The 20,245-nt window shown below is 35.8% G+C and overlaps 1 protein-coding gene across 2 annotated transcripts in view; it reads left to right on the top strand.

The window, feature by feature from the left end:
- The window catches only part of ATP6V1A (ATPase H+ transporting V1 subunit A), a 55,620-nt gene that overhangs the window by 1,248 nt on the left and 34,127 nt on the right, over nt 1–20,245 (top strand). Inside the window, exon 1 of one of the 2 annotated variants that reach the window (XM_019922691.3) lies at nt 17,244–17,365. The exons of the other annotated variant lie outside the window; for it this stretch is intronic. The gene's annotated coding sequence lies outside the window, so the exon portion shown is untranslated. Of the gene's footprint in view, nt 1–17,243; nt 17,366–20,245 lie in introns of those variants that run through there. 2 annotated transcript variants of the gene reach the window in all.

Raw genomic sequence — 20,245 nt, 5'->3', positions numbered from 1 at the left:
AAAGTCCAGGTGACCTCTTCAGATTTTGATGAACAGTATTTTCTGAAAGTGCAGAAAAGATTGTTTAGGTTTTTGCCCAACCCAGTGTACTCCCATTTCACATGTAATATAGTAACCAATGTTTTGACCCCAAACAATGTGCCTTAGGGAAGAGTGTTTTTCTGTTTGGGGTTAAACTCTTGTTTATACTGCAAACTCAAAGTCCCTTGGTTCTTTTAAATTGAAAGGCCTTACAGAAATTACAAATCTGATTTTTTAAATTTAAATTACACTTTTTCTTAATCTGAAAAAATTATATTCTTAGTTAAACCTTAGAGTTTTCTAACCCATGTCATTGAAGAATCCATTAAAAAGACAACTGAAAAATGAGGAAGATGGAATCATTATCTTTGAGTGGTGGGTATGAATGACTTATTTTTGTTTTTCTGGTATCTTCCAAATTCTCTGCAATAAACTGGTCTTATTTTGTTAAGGGGGAAGTTAAAATGCTAGAGTAACATCAATTTAACAAAATGTTTTATAGTAAGTTCAAAATAGAGAAACTCGCTTATTGATGCTCGTTACTAGAAAACATAACCTTAAAAATCTTTCTTGCTTTCTCTGAGTAATGATGAAGGCCACTGTTATGATTTACAGTTTTAGCATTTTGTGCATATAACTTATATTGGACAAAAGCACTAATTTGTTTGCGATGTTTAAGTATCGGTATGCTTGCTACCGATATAAATATAGTTTTATCCATTAGTTTGCTCCAAAGTGAGGTTCCCTGATCACTAGAGGAGAGAAAAATGTAAGCAGTGTTGCTTCATTGCCCAGGTAACATTCCACCAAATAACAGGAGTTCTTGAAGTCTAAACCAGTCCTGTCTGGATGAGACCAAAATGGAATAGAGAAAACAGGCTAAAAAGGATTGAGCACTAGAGGAGAAAATGTCAATGTGAAAGAGGTTGAATGAGTTTGCAATTTTACTTCACAGTTCCCCTGATTTTAAGGAACTTGCAAAAGCAATAATTTAGACCACTAATGAAATCTGGAAGATTGGCAGCAGGAATTGGTGACTAAATTGCTACTAAAGTTGAATTTGAAAAAGAGCTTTGACGTTATACTCGATTTACACACACAAACAAGTGATGTGAAGTGTGGAAACCATTTCTGAGACGAGCTTTTTATCAATCTATGAATATTATATGCAGAAATCTTTTTTTTTTTTTTTTTGGCCTGCCACGTGGCTCATGGGATCTTAGTTCTTAGTCCACTGACCACTGACCAGGGACTGAACTGGCCCCCCCACCCCCGGCAGTGAAAGCACGAAGTCCTAACCACTGGGCAACCAGGGAATTCCCTATATGTAGAAATCTTAACATTCATTAGAGAATTGTGCTGTAGTCCAACATTAAATGGCACACGGGGGTTTTTGTGTTCGGGTCCCTGACACCTCTTGTGTGCTTACTCTGAGGTCTTTCTTATATGTCACTGCCTTTGTAGATTATGGCCACCACCAAGATGCTTTCTTCCTCTGTGGGCAGAACTAGGCACTAACTTCTATAGACTACTACACAATATTTTCTATTCTATTTTCATTTCTAGCACGTTGTATTTAATTACTGTTTGCTGGGCTGTTCCTTAGTAAACTGTAAAGCTCCTAGGAATTCAAGGACAGTGTCTCTACTGTTGTGTCTTTAGTACCAGGATGCAGAAGTACTTGATAGGCATTAAATAAATTGTTCATTGAATGAGTGTTTGACAGTTGGACAGGGAGATTAAACTACTTTTAAAGTTCTTGCAGATCATAGCTCCTACTGAGTTTATGCACTAGGTATTAGCTTTAAGATATAAATTGTTAATAGTAACCATCCAAATCATGGTCAATAGAATAGATATAAACCTCAGATGGACTTTATTAATGTAGTGATCAACTTATTTTCACAACATATGTGTTTGCATGATAGGGAAGGGAAGAGGAGTGAGTTGTGTTTATTGAAAAAAGGGGCACTGTACAGGCTACACGTGATATAGCACTAGACTAAAAGTCAGAAAATCATCATTAAGTACTGCCACTTTAGCTATATGCTTTTAAGTAAAGTTGGGGGTGGGGGCTTATGGTTTGATACTTAGGAACCTTTCTATCAAGGGTGTTATGATTTCAAGTGAGATAAACCCTAGGTAATCTATGTGAAAGTATTTTTAAAACTAAGTGATATTTCCTGATCCTATAGACCTGGGTTCAAGTCTGGCCTTACCATTTATTTAAGCTGTGTGACTTTGGACAATTTACTTAATCTAAGCTTAAATTTCCTCGTGTTTAAATCTATGCCATAGATGCTATTAAATTAGATCATGATGCAGAGGGCCTAGTACATACTTTGTACGTTTAAATAATTAACTTTGCTGATACCTAGTTTGATTTTATATACTGAATTTCTAAAGGAGACTTTTAGATATCCTATAAAATTGAGCAACAAGTTTGGGGTATGGAGTAAAGAGTAGAATTTGAAATGAGGCTTATTACCAAAAAATAGCAAGAAAAATGTACTTCTAGCAAAGATTCTAAAATAGATTTATTAATAGGAGCTAAGAAATATCAACATAAAGTCTATTATTTTGGCAACTGCAGTGACTTAATATTTTCTATATAAAGATTTTCCAGAGCTCATGATCATTAATATGTAGAATCAATTTAAGGAAGTATTGTATTTCTAAATTATTATCCCTACACAGGATTATAGAAATATATTAAAATTACACCACCCTACAGAGGTGGAACTTTTGAGTTTAGCTTATATTTAAAATTTCTGCCTTTTATTCTAACTGTTTTTATGCCTTATTTTTATCCTCATTTGAAGTAGACATAGGAATATAGAGAACACAATGGAGACGTGAACTAGAGTAAAACTTTTCCCTTCCTAGGTTGACGATTCACAAGGTTTAGTGGTTTTGTATTGGAAAATATCAGTAAATTAAACAATAATTGAAGTGTAGCTATCATGAGTTTATGTTTCACCTTAGTCCTGAAAAAAATAACTCATTTGTTCTAAGGAAAGATTTTATTAAGAGATTATTGAATATTTAATGTCTTTAATGTCAAGTTTTCTATTATAGTGAAATAAATTATGATCAATAACCATATTTTCCATTTAATTTTTCTGTAGAGACTTTAAAATTTTACTATTTTCTTTGTTTCCTGTTGTGAACTGAAAGTGACTTCGGTTTATATAAGTGTATTATTTTATATATATATAGTATATACATATTATATGTATAGTAAATACATATACATTGTGTGTGTGTTTATAAAGATAGCTGAAATAGATGTATATTTTCATAGTAATAAATCTTTATTTTTACCTGTAACTATTAAAGTCATCTTTAGAATTAGTTACTACTGTGAATAAAATTATTTAATGATTAATTTTTTTGAAACGCCCCTTTACATTTGTTTGTAGTTAGCTCTGTTTAATAAATTTCACAACTGCACTTAGCCTTCAAAATTGGTGGTATTTCATAGATATTTTGAGATTTAACCTGTGTTTTTTTTGTTGCTATTTTTTTGGTGTCAATATTATGACTAGTTACTACAATAAAATTTTCAGTTTTTCTGAATCTTAATGCTATCTGTAGAAACCATTGTTCTTTCATTGACAAACCTTTTTAAAAATTATATCAACAGCATGCCATGTTTTATTTCTTTTCTGAAAAATAGTTAAGCTTATTTCATTGAAAGTAAAACGGGTAATGCATGATATAATGCAGAAGAGCTGCACATGTGCTTGAGCAATGAAAAACAACCAGACTTTGTTTTGTTTTAGTTATTTCTTAGTTTAATTCTTTTAAGTGTTTATTTAACAATAAAATAGAGAAGACTAAATTAGAAAACACTTATAAAATTGAAGAAAGGGCATGATACAGAAACTGTATGTGTAGTAATTGTATATACATATTGAAAAAGATGGACAGAAATGCATCAAAATAAGTCATCTTAGATTAGGAGATTTAAGAAAGTTTTAAAATTTCTATTTGAGTTCCTACAATCACTGTTTATTGCTTTGGGCAATAATTTTTTAATTTGGTATGGAGAATTAGGCATTTAAATGATGATTTCTTCTTAATTACTTGGATATCCTAAGTGAAAATGTTTTGACTTATCCAGATAACTGAATACGTTATTTAAGTTTATAGGTGCAGGTATGTTTTTAGGCCTCTGTAAGCTCAGCAGAATTTTAAAAAGCGAAGTAAATCCCAGCATATAAAATAATTTAATACATGGTGAAGTGATATTTCAATCCAGTGGGAAAAACGGGGACATATATAGTAAATGTAACTGACACAGCTTGTCTGTCTGGAAGAAATTAACTTGAGCCAGTATTTTGCAGCATATGCAGAAACTAGTTTCAAGATGGATTAAAAACTTAAATATTTAAAATATTAAAAATATTCCTAAAATTTTTTTATATATACAATCTAGATGTAGTGATGACCTTTTAAACCAAGATAGGAAATCTGAAAGTCATAAAAGTAAACATAGGTGTATGAGAACACATAGAAATGAAGAATTTTTCAGTGGCAAAAATAGAGGACAAAAGCCAGATTGAAAACAAATTGAAATATGTATAACAGATAGAGTTAACATTTGTCAGAACTTTTACATATTAAGAAAAAGTCCACATAATAGAAACATGGGTAAAGCATATGACCAGAACTTCAAGAAGAGAAATCCAGACATTCAACAAACTTATGAAAAGATGTATAACTTCACTAGTAATCAATATACTAACAATGAAAAATTTTTTTCTGATTAGCAGAAATTAAGTGGTAAACCTACCACTAGTGGTAAAGGATTTTCTCATAAAATGCTAGTGGAGATGTAAATTGTTACAGTTTTTTTAGTAAACAATCAGGCAATATCTGTTAATATTAAAAATACATATTCTTCCATCCAACAATCCCACCGTATGGACTCTTTTCCTTAGAATAAAAACACCAGCAAGTAGCAAGTGTTCACATGAATGTCGATTGAAGCAGTGTTTGAAGTAGCAAAAACCTGGGAACAAAGGGAATGCCTGTCAGTAGGGGTATTGGTGTATAACTTATAGATTTTATGTTTTTAAAATCCATTAAAAGTAGGAGTTAAAAAAAAAATTGAAGTTAAATCCATACTGGTGAATCGAAAGGATTTCCAAATACATCCTAAAAAGATCCATCATGTATCTTAAGTGAGAAAGGCAAAGTTTAGAGAAAAATATGTAACGAGATCCCATTTTTGTTAAACAGCTGAAAAACACCATGAGTTTTGTATATGCCTATATGATTGTCAACACTGGAAGGAGGAAGTAAGCAAAAGAAAACAGAAAGACAAAGGAAAAAAGGCAGGGTATTCACAATAACACATGCATAAAACTACATGTTTGTGCATATCTGTACAAGTTGAATTGCGGAAAGGATAGTCACCAAAGTGTATGTTTAGTGGTTACCTCAGTACATGGATGGGCATTTTGGGTGGTTTTTATTTTCTTACCCTTTTCTGTATTATGTGTTTTTATTTTTACAATGAACATGTAGTGTTTCTGTAATTAGAAAAAACTACCTTTTTTAAAAAGAAGCGACTTCCCTGGTGGCACAGTGGTTAAGAATTCACCTGCCAATGCAGGGGACACGGGTTCAAGCCCTGGTCCGGGAAGATCCCACATGCCACGAAGCAACTAAGCCTGTGTGCCAAACTACTGAGCCTGCGCTCTGGAGCCAGCAAGCCACCACTACTGAGCCCACACGCCTAGAGCCTGTACTCTGCAGCAGAAGCCTGCGCACCGCGAGGAAGAGAAGCCTCCTGCTCGCCGCAACTAGAGAAAGCCCGCGCACAGCAATGAAGACCCAACACAGCCAGAAATTAATTAATTAATAAGTTAATTAATTAAAAGTAAAAGATCTGTTAGGGCAAAGAAGGAATTAACAAAAGGAAGAATTCCATTTGAAATTGCCAGAAATGGCAATTGTCTGAAATTTTTTTTTGTCTTAATTACTTAGGTATCTGAGGGGAAAGTGTATAAATTACCCTGCTAATTCCATAAACTCTCCTTAATTTTTTTGTGTATGTGATAACCCATGGGCATCCAATAAGAAGTTGTCATTAAAAATGTACAGAAAAGTGATAGGCATTACCAGATAGGGTTGCAAATTTTATTTTTGGTATGGATATTAAGTCCTCCAGAAATGTTTTCTGCCTTGGAGATAATAGAGCATATTGCACAATTATGGAGTCTGTTACCTGACGTAATTGTTTGACGGTCAGCATAAGGGAAAGTCCACATTTGGGTTTCGGTGAATAAAAAAACTAAATACAACGTTAACTCTCCTTAGAAAGCTTCAAATAAGAATGCCTATAAAGAAGCAAAATTAAGTTACTTAATACTTGATTTCAGTCCTTTTAAGAATCTGAAATTAATATATCATTCAAAGCCGTAATAGAAAATAACAGATGCTTTAGAGCAGCGGTCCCCAACCTTTTTGCCCTCTGGCACCGGTTTCATGGAAGACCGTTTTTCTGAAGACGGGGTGGGTGGCGGCGGTGGGGTGGTGGTGGTGGTGCAGTGGTGGGGGGAGGGTTCAGGCGGTAATGGGGAGTGGCAGATGAAGCTTCGCTCACTTGCCTGCCACTCACCTGCTGTGCAGCCGGGTTCCAAGGAGTTAGGGACCCCTGCTTTAGAGTGAGATTTGTTATATGTTTAAAGTATTTGTATTTGTTTCTCGTGTTGATATTTTTTGTTTCCCCTTTTCCTTAAAAGTTTTACTAACTTAATCATGTATATGTTCTTTATTGTAAACTGTACACATTTTTCCCCTCCATTTTTATTGAGATATAATTGACATACAGCACTGTATAAGTTTAAGGTGTACAGCAGAATGACTTGACTTACATACATCATGAAATGATGACCACAGTAATTTTGGTAAACATCCATCCTCTCATATAGATACAAAATTAAGGAAAGTTAAACAAATTTTTTTTCTTGTGATGAAGACTCTTAGGATTTACTCTCTTGACAACTTTCATATTTAACATTCAGTAATGTAATTATATATCATGTTATACAGTACATCCCTAGCACTTATTTATAACTGGAAGTTTGTACCTTTTGACCACCTTCATCTGGTTACCCCTTCCCCTGCTCCCTTATTTCTAGTAACCACAATCTGATCTCTTTTGTTTTCAAAGTATAATTGACTTAAAGCGAATACTATGTTAGTTCCTGCTATACAACATAGTGATTCGATATTTCTATACATTTTAAAATAATCACAATAAGTCTAGTTACGACATGTCACCATACAAAGATATTACATACTTATTGACTATATTCCCCACACTATACATTTCATACCTGTGACTCATTTATTTTGCAACTAGAAGTTAGTACCTCTTAATCTCCCTCACATGTTTCTTTCCTCCCTCAATCCCCTTCCCTCTGGCAACCACCTGTTTGTTCTCTGTATCTATGACTTTGTTTCTGTTTTGTTTGTTCATTTGTTTTTTAAATTCCACATATAACTAAATCATACAGTATTCGTCTTTCTTTGACTTATTTCACTAATACCCTGTAGGTCCATCTCTGTTGTTGCAAATGGAAAGATTTCATTCTTTTTTACAGCTAATATTCCATTGTATGCACACACCACATCATCTTTATCCATTTTTCTGTTGATGGACACTTAGGTTGCTTCCATATCTGGGCTATTGTCAATAATACTGCAGTGAACTTAGTGGGGTGCATATATCTTTTCTAGTTCGTGTTTTTGTTTCCTTTAAATAAATACCCAGGAGTGGAATTGCTGGATCATATGAGAGTTCTGTTTTTCATTTTTTGAGGAATGTACAAATTCCTTTTGAAAAGAGTTGGGATATATGTAAATAAAAAGTAATTTTAGAGTAGTGTTGAGAGGCAACATAGCAAGCAAGGAGGTTAAGGGTGTAGGTACTGGAGCCAGACTGGCTCAAACCCTGGCTCTGTTACTTCTTAGCAGTGTGACTTTGGGGAAGTTTGTCTTATGTCTCTCTGTTGCATTTTTCTCAGCTTTAAAATAAGGATATTAAGAGTATATTTATTTCATTAAGTGTTGTGAGGATTAAATAATATAAGAAAAGTGATTAGAACAACGACTGTTACATAATAAGAGCCATGTACATATTTGCCATTATTATTTAGTTACTATGCTCTTTGCTCAGTTAATTAGTTATATATAGTAATTTTATCACTTGGCTTAATTGGTTTAGCACTCATCAAATCACTCAATATTTTTAACTAAGTTGAATGGATAATACATGTACAAATACAGTAAAATTTTTATATTCATACATGTGTGCGTTTTCTCCCCGTCTCTCCATCCTTACTCTTTTTTCTCATGTATTTGTTCACAAAGGTAGCATCTTGTCATGTTATTCCCAGGCCTTACATTTTTCATTTAACAATGTTACCTTGGAGATTTTTCCACATTGATACAGTTAAAGATGCCACATTCTTTTAAATAGTAGTCTAGTATTCAGTTGTACTAATGTACCATCATCATCCTACACAACAATTTTTTGAGAGTGTACTCCTGTATCAGGCACTTTTCTTGAATTAAGTCATGCAAGTTCGCAACAGCCTTATAAGATAGGTGTTAGTTTTATCCCCATTTAACAGATGAGGCAGTTTAGGCTTTGAGTGGTTAAATGCCCACCAATGTCACCCAGTTCATAAGTAATAGGACTCTGGAGTTGAACCCAGAGAGTCTTTTTCCAGAGATTACTATCTTAACACCACAGCTCTCAAGGCGTCGTCTCCATATTAATGGACATTCCAGTCTTTTGCTGTAAGAAACAGTGCTGTAATAGATTATTTTGTTAATAGCACATTTTGTACACATAAAGTAAATTCCTAAAAATGGAAGAGGTGGGTCAAAGGATTTTGAATTTTGGTGGGTATTGCCAAATTATTGTCCAATTTAGGGATGCACTGAAGGTCAGGTTTGTCGTCAGTATTTTGCCAAAATCTGCCCATTTAGCTTGAGTCTTAGGGAAGCTGAATAGCTGAATGCCTTTAAAATTTCTAGCATTCCTGAATTACGTGTGACCTACCATCATGTGATAGCATAGGTTACCCCATATCTAATCAGTATCTAACAGTGTCAGTATGAGATCAAGGTCTGACAAATGTCATGACTTTTTGTTACTTTCAAATAATGGAAAACATTCTAGATAACCTGAAGTGCTGTTTATGTGACTCATACATTGAAATTCTATCAATTGAAGTTTGAATGTAAGTTATTAAAAGTAAAATACTACAGTTGTTAATAATTGTGAAAGTTGCTGATTTTATGAACCAAAACAATTATGTTAGAACTCTCAAATAATACATAGGGAATCAGATTGCCAATTAATACGAACATTTAGAGTGTGATAGCTAGCTAAATGTGAGAATAACTGTATCTTGTGAAAAATGGGTTGTCACTCTATAAGTACTAGTCTTAGGTAATGCAGAATCAGACAGTGAGGGACTTTATTAACATGAGTTACAATATCCACAAATTATTTTGAATATAACATACTTCAGTTCAGTGTCCTCTATTTCATTTGTTTCAAGAAAGAAAAGTATCTCTGATTAATCCAAAGAATAGGCCAAGTGACACCCAAACTCTTCAATGTGATCCAAAGCAGACACTTAAAATACAGAATGCTCAGGTCCCAACTTGGTACACCTGCAGTGCTTGAATGTAGATTTATAGTACCTGCTATTGTTCAGTGGTGTGTGCGTATTTTAAATATGATCTCATCCTCACCCAAAGATGCTGTTGGATAAGGAGGGTGGGGGAAGTACCTAAAAATAGGCAATGATAAAGACTATTAATTCTTTATTGTAAACTATTTCTACCTCAGAGAAGAATAAAACAACAGAAAATAACTCCCTCTACCTTCACCCTCCAAATGAATCATTGCACCGTAGCAACTTTGATATCTAAAATATTAGAGCTGAGCCTGAATCTTGGAGGTCAAACCCTTCTATGCCTCATGCCTCATGGCTTGACAGTTCAAGATAATATTCCTAAATCCTCACACAAGATATTGCCATTAAGCCCTGTTCTGAAACAAAGATGAGTAAGTACTTTAGAGGCATTTCTGACTAATATACTCCTGAGCTGTTAAGGGACTGGAAATTCTCAGGATTTGCCGAACTTGACTGGACAAGTGGGTGCCCACAGCCTTATCAAGAGCCACATTAGTTCGTTCTAAACAGACAAAAGCCTGTGTGGTGGTTTTCAGCTGTTCCTAGGGTTAAGGTTCTCTTATTAGCATCATAGGCATACATAGCATCATGTAGTCTTCTGTAACTGTTAGTTGACAAGTAAAAACAAAAGTGAATATGATGTATTCTGTGTAAGCATTATGCCCTTACAGGAGTCATATTGTCAATACTTTGTGCTTTTTAAAAAAAGTTTTATTGAGGTATAATTGACATAATTGCAAACATATTTCAAGTGTACTGTTTGACATTTTGATATATGTATACACCCATGAAACCATCACTACAGTCAATATAGTGAACATATCCATCACCCTCAAAAGAAATTTCCTCGTGCCTCTTTGTAATCCCTTCCTTCTATACCTCCCCACTGCCCATCCCCAAGGAACAACTGATCTCTTTTCTATCACTATAGGTTAGTTTGTATTTTCTAGAGTTTTATATAAATGGAACCCTTTGCCCAGGGCGGTGGGGGGGGGGGGTGTCTACCTCTTACTTTTACATGTTTCAATGATGCATTTCTTTTTATTGCTGAGTATTCACTGTATACCACAAATGCCACAATTTGTTTATCCCTTCACTTGTTGATAGATATTTGGGTTGTTTCTGCTTTTTGGCTGTTATGAATAAAGCTGCTATGAACATCCATGTAAAATTCTTTGTTTGGACATAAGCTTTCATTTCTCATGGGTAAATACCAAGGAGTAGAATGACTGGGTCATATGATAGGTGTATGCTTAACTTTCTAAGAAACTGCCAGATTGTTTTTTTAATGGTTGTACATTTTACATTCCTACCAGCAGTACGTGAGAGTTCTAGTTCTACATCCTTACCAACACTTCCTGTGGTCAGTGTTTTAAAATTTTAGCCCCGCTAGGTATGGAGTGGCATTTCATTGTGGTCTTCCTTTGCATTTTCCTAATATTAAGCATATTTTCATGTATTTATTTGCCATTCGTGGGTCTTCTTTGTGCCGTATATCTTAAGATCTCTTGCCCATCATTTTAATTGTGTAAAATTGTCCGTTTTAGTCAGTTGTCCATTTCTGTGTGTGGTTCTATAGCCTTTTTTAAAAAAATTAATTATTTTTTATATTTTTGGCTGCGTTGGGTCTTCGTTGCTGCACGTGGGCTTTCTCTGGTTGCGGCGAGTGGGGGCTACCCTTCGTTGCAGTGTGCAGGCTTCTCATTGTGGTGTCTTCTCTTGTTGCGGAGCACGGGCTCTAGGCACGTGGGCTTCAGTAGTTGTGGCTCGTGGGCTCAGCAGTTGCGGTACTCAGGCTCTAGAGAGCAGGCTTAGTAGTTGTGGTGCACAGGCTCAGTTGCTCTGCGGCATGTGGGATCTTCCTGGACCAGGGCTCAAACCCGTGTCCCCTGCACTGGCAGGCAGATTCTTAACCACCACACCACCAGGGAAGTCCCTGTATAGCCTTTTTGAGCTAATATTTGTTTGTAAAATTTTAAATAATAATACCAGGCAGAATAATGGAGATAAGATTTTATCTATTCTTTGTATAATTATTTGGTGTTCTAGCATTTATAACATCAAACAAAATAACCACTAAGGGCTTCCCTGGTGGCGCAGTGGTTGAGAGTCCGCCTGCCGGAATATCCCACATGCCGCGGAGCGGCTAGGCCCGTGAGCCATGGCCGCTGAGCCTGCGCATCCGGAGCCTGTGCTCTGCAACGGGAGAGGCCACAGCAGTGAGAGGCCCGCGTACCAAAAAAAAAAATATATATATATATATATATATTTATATTTATTTATTTATTTATATATAAATAACAAAAAGTGGGGTACTGTAGTTTAAAGAGAATTATTACATAAACTATGGTATCCATTTAATGGAATATTGTACTGTTTAAGATGATACTTATTAAAAATATGTCAAGTTGTATTATAGTATTGATTACAGTTATATAAAAAATTGTGAGGAAATAACATCAAAGTCAACAGTATTCAAGTTGTGAGACTTTTCTTTGGGTATTTTAAAAATTATAGGCATATTGCTTCTGAAAATAAATTTTAAGCAGAAGTATGTAACAAATGCTTATTTTCTTTACTGTTTGTATCATTTAGCTATCTTTTTGGCTGTTTACATTCTTGGTAAGTTAAAATATAAAATCAGTGACTCGTTTTTTTCTTTGTAATCTGAAATCAAGAAATCTTCTAAAAATTCACATAGAAGTCTTATGGGGTATTAATGTTAGCTTCACTATAACTTTTAACTCTTTAATAAGTTTTGTCTTAGAGATAAGAAAAATAAGAGGAATTTCTCAGATACTGTTTCAGGTAAATTTATTATTCCAAATTTATGACAGACTATTAACCAGAAATTTTCTACTACTATTCCCTGTAGCAAAATTATATTGGGTCTGTTTTCATTAATATTCTTATTAGTTCCAAATATGCCCATTTACTTTACAGTTAAATTTGTTTTTACTATTATTATCAGTTATTTATGTTTGTGTTATAAAACTAGGCATTAATAAAACACAGCATTGTGTGTTGTTCTTTAAAAATCTTAGTTCTTTAGGAGATGGATATTCTAGAAACAGTCAATTCTTGGTTGTTATACTACTTGCTCTTTAGTTTGTGAATGATCTGTTATATCATCTCTTTTTCATCTTCTCCCTTTTGCCTGCATATTATTCTTTGCCATTCTAACATAGAGTCAGTTAATAATGGAAAAGAGGCATCCTGGGCTTTTTTTTTTTTTTTTTAAGATAATAGAGGTTAAAGCTACTGGCTAAATAAGGTCTTTTGAATTCTTTGTTATTATTATAAATGCTTAGATGTTAAAATCAGACTAAATTCGGACTTCTCCACTCCATAGCTCTAGTCTTGAGCGGGTTGCTTAAAGTCTCAAAACCTGTTTCGTAATCAAACAATACCTGCCTCCTAGGACTGTTGTTAAAGGTTAAATGAGATGTGTTTATTTTTTAACATAATGCCTGGAATGTGATATGTGCTTAACAAGTAGTAGTTTACCTGTTTTTAATATCAGAACATTTTATTGAGTTACTGCTGTGCAAGGCTCCATGCTATGTGGAGGGAAGAGAGTTAAGAAAATGATAAATTTATGCCCCTTGAAGGCAGGGATACTTGAGTCTGTTCATACGACAGTTCTACCATTGGTCATAGGCTTCTAGCCTATAAATTTCAAACCATAGAACTTATACACTAAATACAGCATTTTGTTATTCTGGTTAATACTTTGGATTATCATCTTAGTATAACCCACTTTTATTTATAAAATTTTGAAGTGAAAGGAATCTGTGATTGTTTATTTCTAGAAATGCTATCAAAATTGTTTATGGATAAGCTTGTCATCAAAGCATAAGAATATGTAGCCAATAAGATTTGAATTCTATTCCCAGCTTAATTGTCCACCCTACCTTTTATCTTTACTGTTTCTTTTACAGGATTAGTTGTACTTTAATAAGTGAAAGGGTGTTATCTGTGTGTGCCCTCAAAAAATTTTATTGTAGTAGGAATAAATTTTTTCTGATTCTGTTAGTCCAGTTTGCCATCTGTGATCTTTCTATACTTCTCTACTCTGATTCCCACTTTTGTCTGCATATTTCCTTGTAGTCCATCTCAAGTAATTTTTTGTGAACTATTTAAGTAATGACCTTATAGATGCCTTTATTCTTAACCTTTTGGCCTATCCTTTAAAAAAAATAACACTATGAAATATGTATACCATATAAAAATATTCTTGAAATCCTCTCCTTTCTGTTTTGTTATAAAGGCAACAGGGACCCAGATGCTTTCTGTCTTTCAGTTTTGCTGTCCTTAGCAAGGTGGCCTGGCTACTTAGATTTGCTTCTTTCAAGGTCCCAAGATGGCTGCATGTCCCCCGCAGATGACCAGATCCCAAAGGAAAAAGTGTTTTTCATGGCCTGTATATTTTAAAAGAGCAAAGAAATCATTCCCAGAAGCTCCCCAGTAGACTTTGCTTTACCTCTTATTGGTCAGAACATCATAACATGCTCATTTCCAAACCAGTCATTGACAGGGGACCTGGAATTACCTTGATGTGTCTACCAAAATTTCAGCCAATTTAGGGTTTTGGTAACAAGATAAAAAGGAGGAACTAGTTATGCTAGTCAGTAATCTGCCACGTAAGCCTTTCTTTTTTTTTTTTTTTTTTTTTTTTTGCGGTACGCGGGCCTCTCACTGCTGTGGCCTCTCCCGTTGCGGAGCACAGGCTCCGGATGCGCAAGCTCAGCGGCCATGGCTCACGGGCCCAGCCACTCCGCGGCATATGGGATCTTCCCGGACCGGGGCACGAACCCGTGTCCCCTGCATCGGCAGGCGGACTCTAACCATTGTGCCACCAGGGAAGCCCACACATAAGCCTTTCTAATGGTGTTGCTAGGGAGGTAGGTTAAATAAAATGAATAGAAAAGTACTTCACAAAATGATTGTGTACTATACTCTGTGAATATAAGGTAGTGCTATCAGCTGGAATTCTACCAATTCTATAACTTTCGTTATAATTTATAGCAAGCATAAAAATATTAGATTCTTGATGCCTTTCCCCAAGAAGGTAAATTGTGTATGAAAATAAGTATTTGCTTTTAATCAACTAGATTCTTCTTCATCTTAAAAAAAAAAATCTATTATTTCCAAAGATAGTCTTCAGTTCGTTGGATAGGATGTACATTTCCAAGTGTTATGTTAAGTATCAATGAAGTGCCCCGGTATCAATTAAGGATTTTGTATGTAAATAAATCTTGTCATAGAACCTTGGTATTTAGCTTTTACATAACACCTTACCCTTGCCTCCAGCAATTGTATCATCCAAGACTGGTAGTGAAAACATTTCTCTGGGTAATGAAATTACTAGGTATAGTGCATTAACCAATAGCAATTTGTAAGGGATCTTGTAAAACAGAAGGAACAAAAGTGGGCCTCTGGTGTTGTGATTTGCCACTGCAGTGTTCTGCAGTGTTTGGAGGAGAGGCTGGTGACTCATTAGGTCCGATGGTTGCCTGTGCTATCTGGATTTTTCCCCTTCTACAGCAGGGTTTTTTGTTTTGGGGTTTTTTTTTTTTAATCTTTCACAAATATGGGGGGTGGTTACAGTTTGTGACTATTAGAATTTTGGATTTTTTTTGTTTTTTTGGGTTTTTTTGGCTGCACTGGGTCTTCATTGCTGTGTGTGGGCTTTTCTCTAGTTGCACTGAGTGGGGGCTATTCATCTTTGCGGTTTGCATGCTTTGCATTGCGGTGGCTTCTTGTTGTGGAGTGCGGGCTTCAATAGTTGCGGTGTGTGGGTTTCAGTAGTTGTGGCTCGCAGGCTTTAGAGCACAGCCTCAGTAGTTGTGGCACACAGGCTTAGTTGCTCCGCGGCATGTGGGATCTTCCTAGACCAGGGATCGAACCCGTGTCCCCTGCATTGGCGGGTGGATTCTTAACCACTGCGCCACCAGGGAAGTCCCCAGAAGCTTGGTTTTAATTGCATTTACTTTTTATCCTTAAAAGAGGAGTCCAACAACTAAAGCCAATTTTAAAAATATAATCGAGTTGATTTCTCTATGAGCGCAGGTACATATAACACATTGTTTTATCGGAAGCAACTGTTTTTAAAGTAAATATCATGCTTTTATTTTTTAAACGATTGAAAGCAACAATAATAGCTGCATATCGTATTAGAAAGGAGTTATTACATAGCACATAAAACTTCATGTAGGATTAAATCATATCATGATAGTTTGAATCTTATGGAGATTTGGCATGAGATTAACTTTCAGTATAATCTGACTTGCAGTATCATTTGCTTATAGCAAGTTAAACTGTTTTGGGAGGTTGTTGTCTTAACATTTTTAAAAGCCTACGTTGGGAATTCCTTGGCAGTCCAGTGGCTAGAACTCCACGATTTCACTGCCAAGGGCATGGGTTGAGTCCCTGGTTGGGGAACTGAGATCCCGTAAGCCGCTCGCGCAGCCAAAAAAAAAAAAAAGCCTATACTTTTTCACATAGATACATAAGGATTCAGTAGTGAAGCAGAAGATTTTAGTGGGGTATTTTTATTTTCACTCTTTTCATAGATAACAATGAAGGGTGGTTAATGGATACAAATTAGTACGTTGTATGACCATGTCTATCAAACTGCTGTATGCTTTGCCCTGTTCAGTAGTTGTCAATATAATATGTCTACCTAATTTATCATTTTTATTTTATTTGTGGGAAGGAAACACTTCCATATTTTTCTTGTAAAACACACGTTGTGTATGATGATGTAGAGGGCAAAACTTGTTTGGATTAAGAGGGTATACAAGAGCAGACAAAGAAACTTGGCTGCTTACAGTAGACTGCTGTAACATCCTGTTGTCTGTCAAGATGCTGGGGAAGTGGTGGGGAGGTATTTATTACTTTAGTGCTTACTTGTTCTTCTGCAATTGGGGTGCTTTGATGAAAAAGCTTTAGAAGTATATTATCTATATGTGTGTGTGTGTGTGTGTGTGTGTGTGTGTATCCTTATGTCAGTGCTGTGGGAATTGCAAATTTTAATGTTCAAGAAAGCCTAGTACGTTGGACTGATCCTTGAAAGTTTCTCAGTGTTTAACTGTTAAGAGGTTGGAGCCTGAAACTTATGGACCAGGAAAACATATTTTCCAATATCAGAAAATAGTACTTTAGACTTCTTTTCCTGCGACTGCTGGTGATGGGCTGTATCTAAGGTTTATGTTGAAGGAGGAGGAGCAAGTTCCTTTCAGAAACTAAGGCTTTCGTTGCATGGGAACCTTAGCTGGAGAATTGCCTATTGGGCTGTGCTTTCTAAACCCACTTTTGTATTGTTTTTTCCTTTTCCCAAAGTAACCAGTTACAAGATTACTAAGACAGAAAACAGGCCAAAAATTGTAGTGCTTCAAGTGTGAGTCTATGTTTCAGTTATCCAGGAAGTAATTATTCAGTTTGTTCATTGTAAGTATTTTAGGTTCTCTGGAATCAGATGTCTAAAAGGAGTCTGGTGTATAAGATTTTCTTAAGGATCAACACATGTGAAAGGAAGGGGACGGAAACAGAGTTGGTCTGGGGAAGAAGTGCAAATGCAATGCAAGCCCGACAAAGCCTCAGCTGACCAGGTGGGATGATCTGGAGTGAGCATTTATTGCTTGTGACCTCCGCATTGGGCTGATAGGGCTGGGCCTTTCTTTATACCTCCACTTTGCTCAGTCACCTGGTGCAGGTTGCTCTGTGAAGGGTGTGAATGTGGGCAAGGCAGCTCTCTGCATCCCTGAAGGGCTGACAGCTGTTGGCTATCCACTTCCTTGAAGTGGAATCTGAATGTTGCAGCTCTGTGTCTAATAAAATAAAACATATAGTCTTGAGGTAGAGACTATTGTCCTCTGTACCACATAGGATTGTTTGGATGTATACAACAGAAATCAGCCTAGTTAATTGAGGAGGCAGAGTGCAGTGCTTAAAGAGCATAGGCTTTGATGTCAGACTGCCTCGGTTCATAATCCCACCTTTACTGTTTGCTGGTTTTGTGATCTTGGGCAAAGTTACTTACATCTCCATTCTTTAGTTTCCACATTTGTAAAATGGAGATGGTATTAGGGGGTATGAAGTTATTCAGTAACTATTCACTGAGTGCTTTTTTCTTTGCCCAGGCACTGTTTTCTATACCCTCATGAAACTAAGTATTCTAGGGAGTGATACAGATGCTTATACTAACCACAGTAAACAAGTAAATTAAAAAGAAAAAATATTCTTTCAGGTAGTTAAAAGTTCTATGAAGAAAAGCAGGGTAAGAGCATCGAGGATGACAATGGGAAGAGAGGGACTATTTCATGAGAGTGAGGAAAAGACATTCTAGGCAGGGCACAGCAAATATAAAGGTCTGAGTTGAAGCCGAGATTAAAATTTAACATGTTGAAGCATCAAAAATGGACAAAAGTGCCTGGAATTCCTACATTTTATACTTTAAAAACTGGTGTTTTCATAATATTCTTATTTTATCATGAAAGATGTGTTAAGAGTTGGTTTTTGAATGTATTTGTAACCACTTCTCTGAATATCATACAGTGGTGTACAAAAAGCTAAATTACTTGTGACCATCATCATGTTTTTCTCCTCTTAACATTGACTTTTTTTCCTTCCAGTTTTATACTTACTGACTGTATTCCCCGCAGTGTACATTCATGCCTGTGACTCATTCATTTTGCAACTGGAAGTTTGTACCTCTTCATCTCGCATTTCTTTCCTTCCCCCACCTCTTTCCCCTCTGGCAACCACCTGTTTGTTCTCTGTATCCATGACTCTGTGTTTTGTTATGTTTCTTCATTTGTTTTGTTTTTCTTTTGGCTGCGCAGTGCAGCGTTCGGGATCTTAGTTCCCTGACCAGGGATGGAACCTGTGCCCCCTTGCAGTGGAAGTGTGGAGTCTTAACCACTGGGCCACCAGGGAAGTCCTGTTTTGTTTTTTAGATTACACATTTAAGTGAACTCATGCAGTATTTGTCCTTTTCTGTCTGACTTATTTCACTAAGCATAATACCCTCTAGGTCCATGTTGTTGAAAATCGCAAGATTTCATTCGTTTTTTACAACTGGGAAATATTCCATTATATTTGTATACCACATCTTCTTTACCTATTCATCTATTGATGGGCATTTAGGTTGCTTCCATATCTTGGCTGTTGTAAACACTGACTTTTTATTTTATTTTATTTATTTTTTATTTATTTATTTATTTTTTTGCGGTAGGTGGGCCTCTCACTGCTGTGGCCTCTCCCGTTGCGGAGCACAGGCTCCGGATGCGCAGGCTCAGCGGCCATGGCTCACGGGCCCAGCTGCTCCACGGCATGTGGGATCTTCCCGGACAGGGGCACGAACCCGTATCCCCTGCATTGGCAGGCGGACTCTCAACCACTGCACCACCAGGGAAGCCCAACACTGACTCTTTAAAAAGTAGAATCATCTTGATTTGTTATAAGAATATTAATCAGATGAATGGAAATTTTTGGATCTGGTGAAAAGCATATTTAAGTGAATTTATAGAATTATCACTTAGGCTCTTGGTTCACTTAATAGGTTGATATCACTGTTCCTAACACCTGCTGCCTTTGGCATAAATTAAACAATATATGCCTAAAAATAAAGTTTAAAACTGTAGAATCATCAGTTTCCTATGGTGGCTAGGATTATCCAGCTGAGTGATAAATTCACAAGGCAGCTGAATCATGAACAAACTCATTTGATTTCCACTAATTATTGCTCATACATTTGGAGGCTCTTGTTGTTTAAAAGGGAAAATATGTAAACACCTGTTTTTAAAAATCAGAACAGATACTATTATTGCCTCATGAACATTCTAGAACACCTTCATGAACCCTGGGAGATTTAAAGCATCTGTAAGAAAGTTCTACTGTATACTCTAATGCCTCCTCATCTTTCAAGTTTCAGCTTAGCCTCCTCTAAGTCATTCTTGTCCTGCCCAAGTCAAGGTTAGATGCCTCTTCTAAATCACTCTGCACTGCTCTATGAGAGCACATTTGTTACCCTATTGTAACTATTCTTACTCCACTGTATTTTCAGTCTATGATACAGCACCTGGCATATCACTGATGCTTAAAATAAAATCTACTTAGTTTTAGAAAATAAAGTTATGGTAAAATACACATAATAGCTAAGAAAAAAAACTAGCCACTTGACTAGATTTGGTTCATATAACAAGAAGATAAGAATATGTTAGGTTCTTTTTAGAAATATAGGCAATATTAGCTTGTACTAACAGAATAAAGTTAGTAGTCATCAGTAATACTTTTCTGTTAGGCTTACTGTTAGGTGCTTCACAACAATCCCAGTAGATTTTACAGATGAAATGAGTCTCAAAAGGTTGAAAGAATTTGATTTGCTCAAGGGCACAATTTATAATTTCAGACTTCATTTGTCTGACTCAAATCCTTGGTCTCTGTTTCTCAATAAAAAGAAAGCAGCCAGAACAGATGAAAGTGGTACT

Source organism: Tursiops truncatus, chromosome 4, assembly GCF_011762595.2.
Source record: "Tursiops truncatus isolate mTurTru1 chromosome 4, mTurTru1.mat.Y, whole genome shotgun sequence".
Classification (NCBI taxonomy): domain Eukaryota; kingdom Metazoa; phylum Chordata; class Mammalia; order Artiodactyla; family Delphinidae; genus Tursiops; species Tursiops truncatus.
This window is presented reverse-complemented; position numbering and strand designations above follow the sequence as displayed.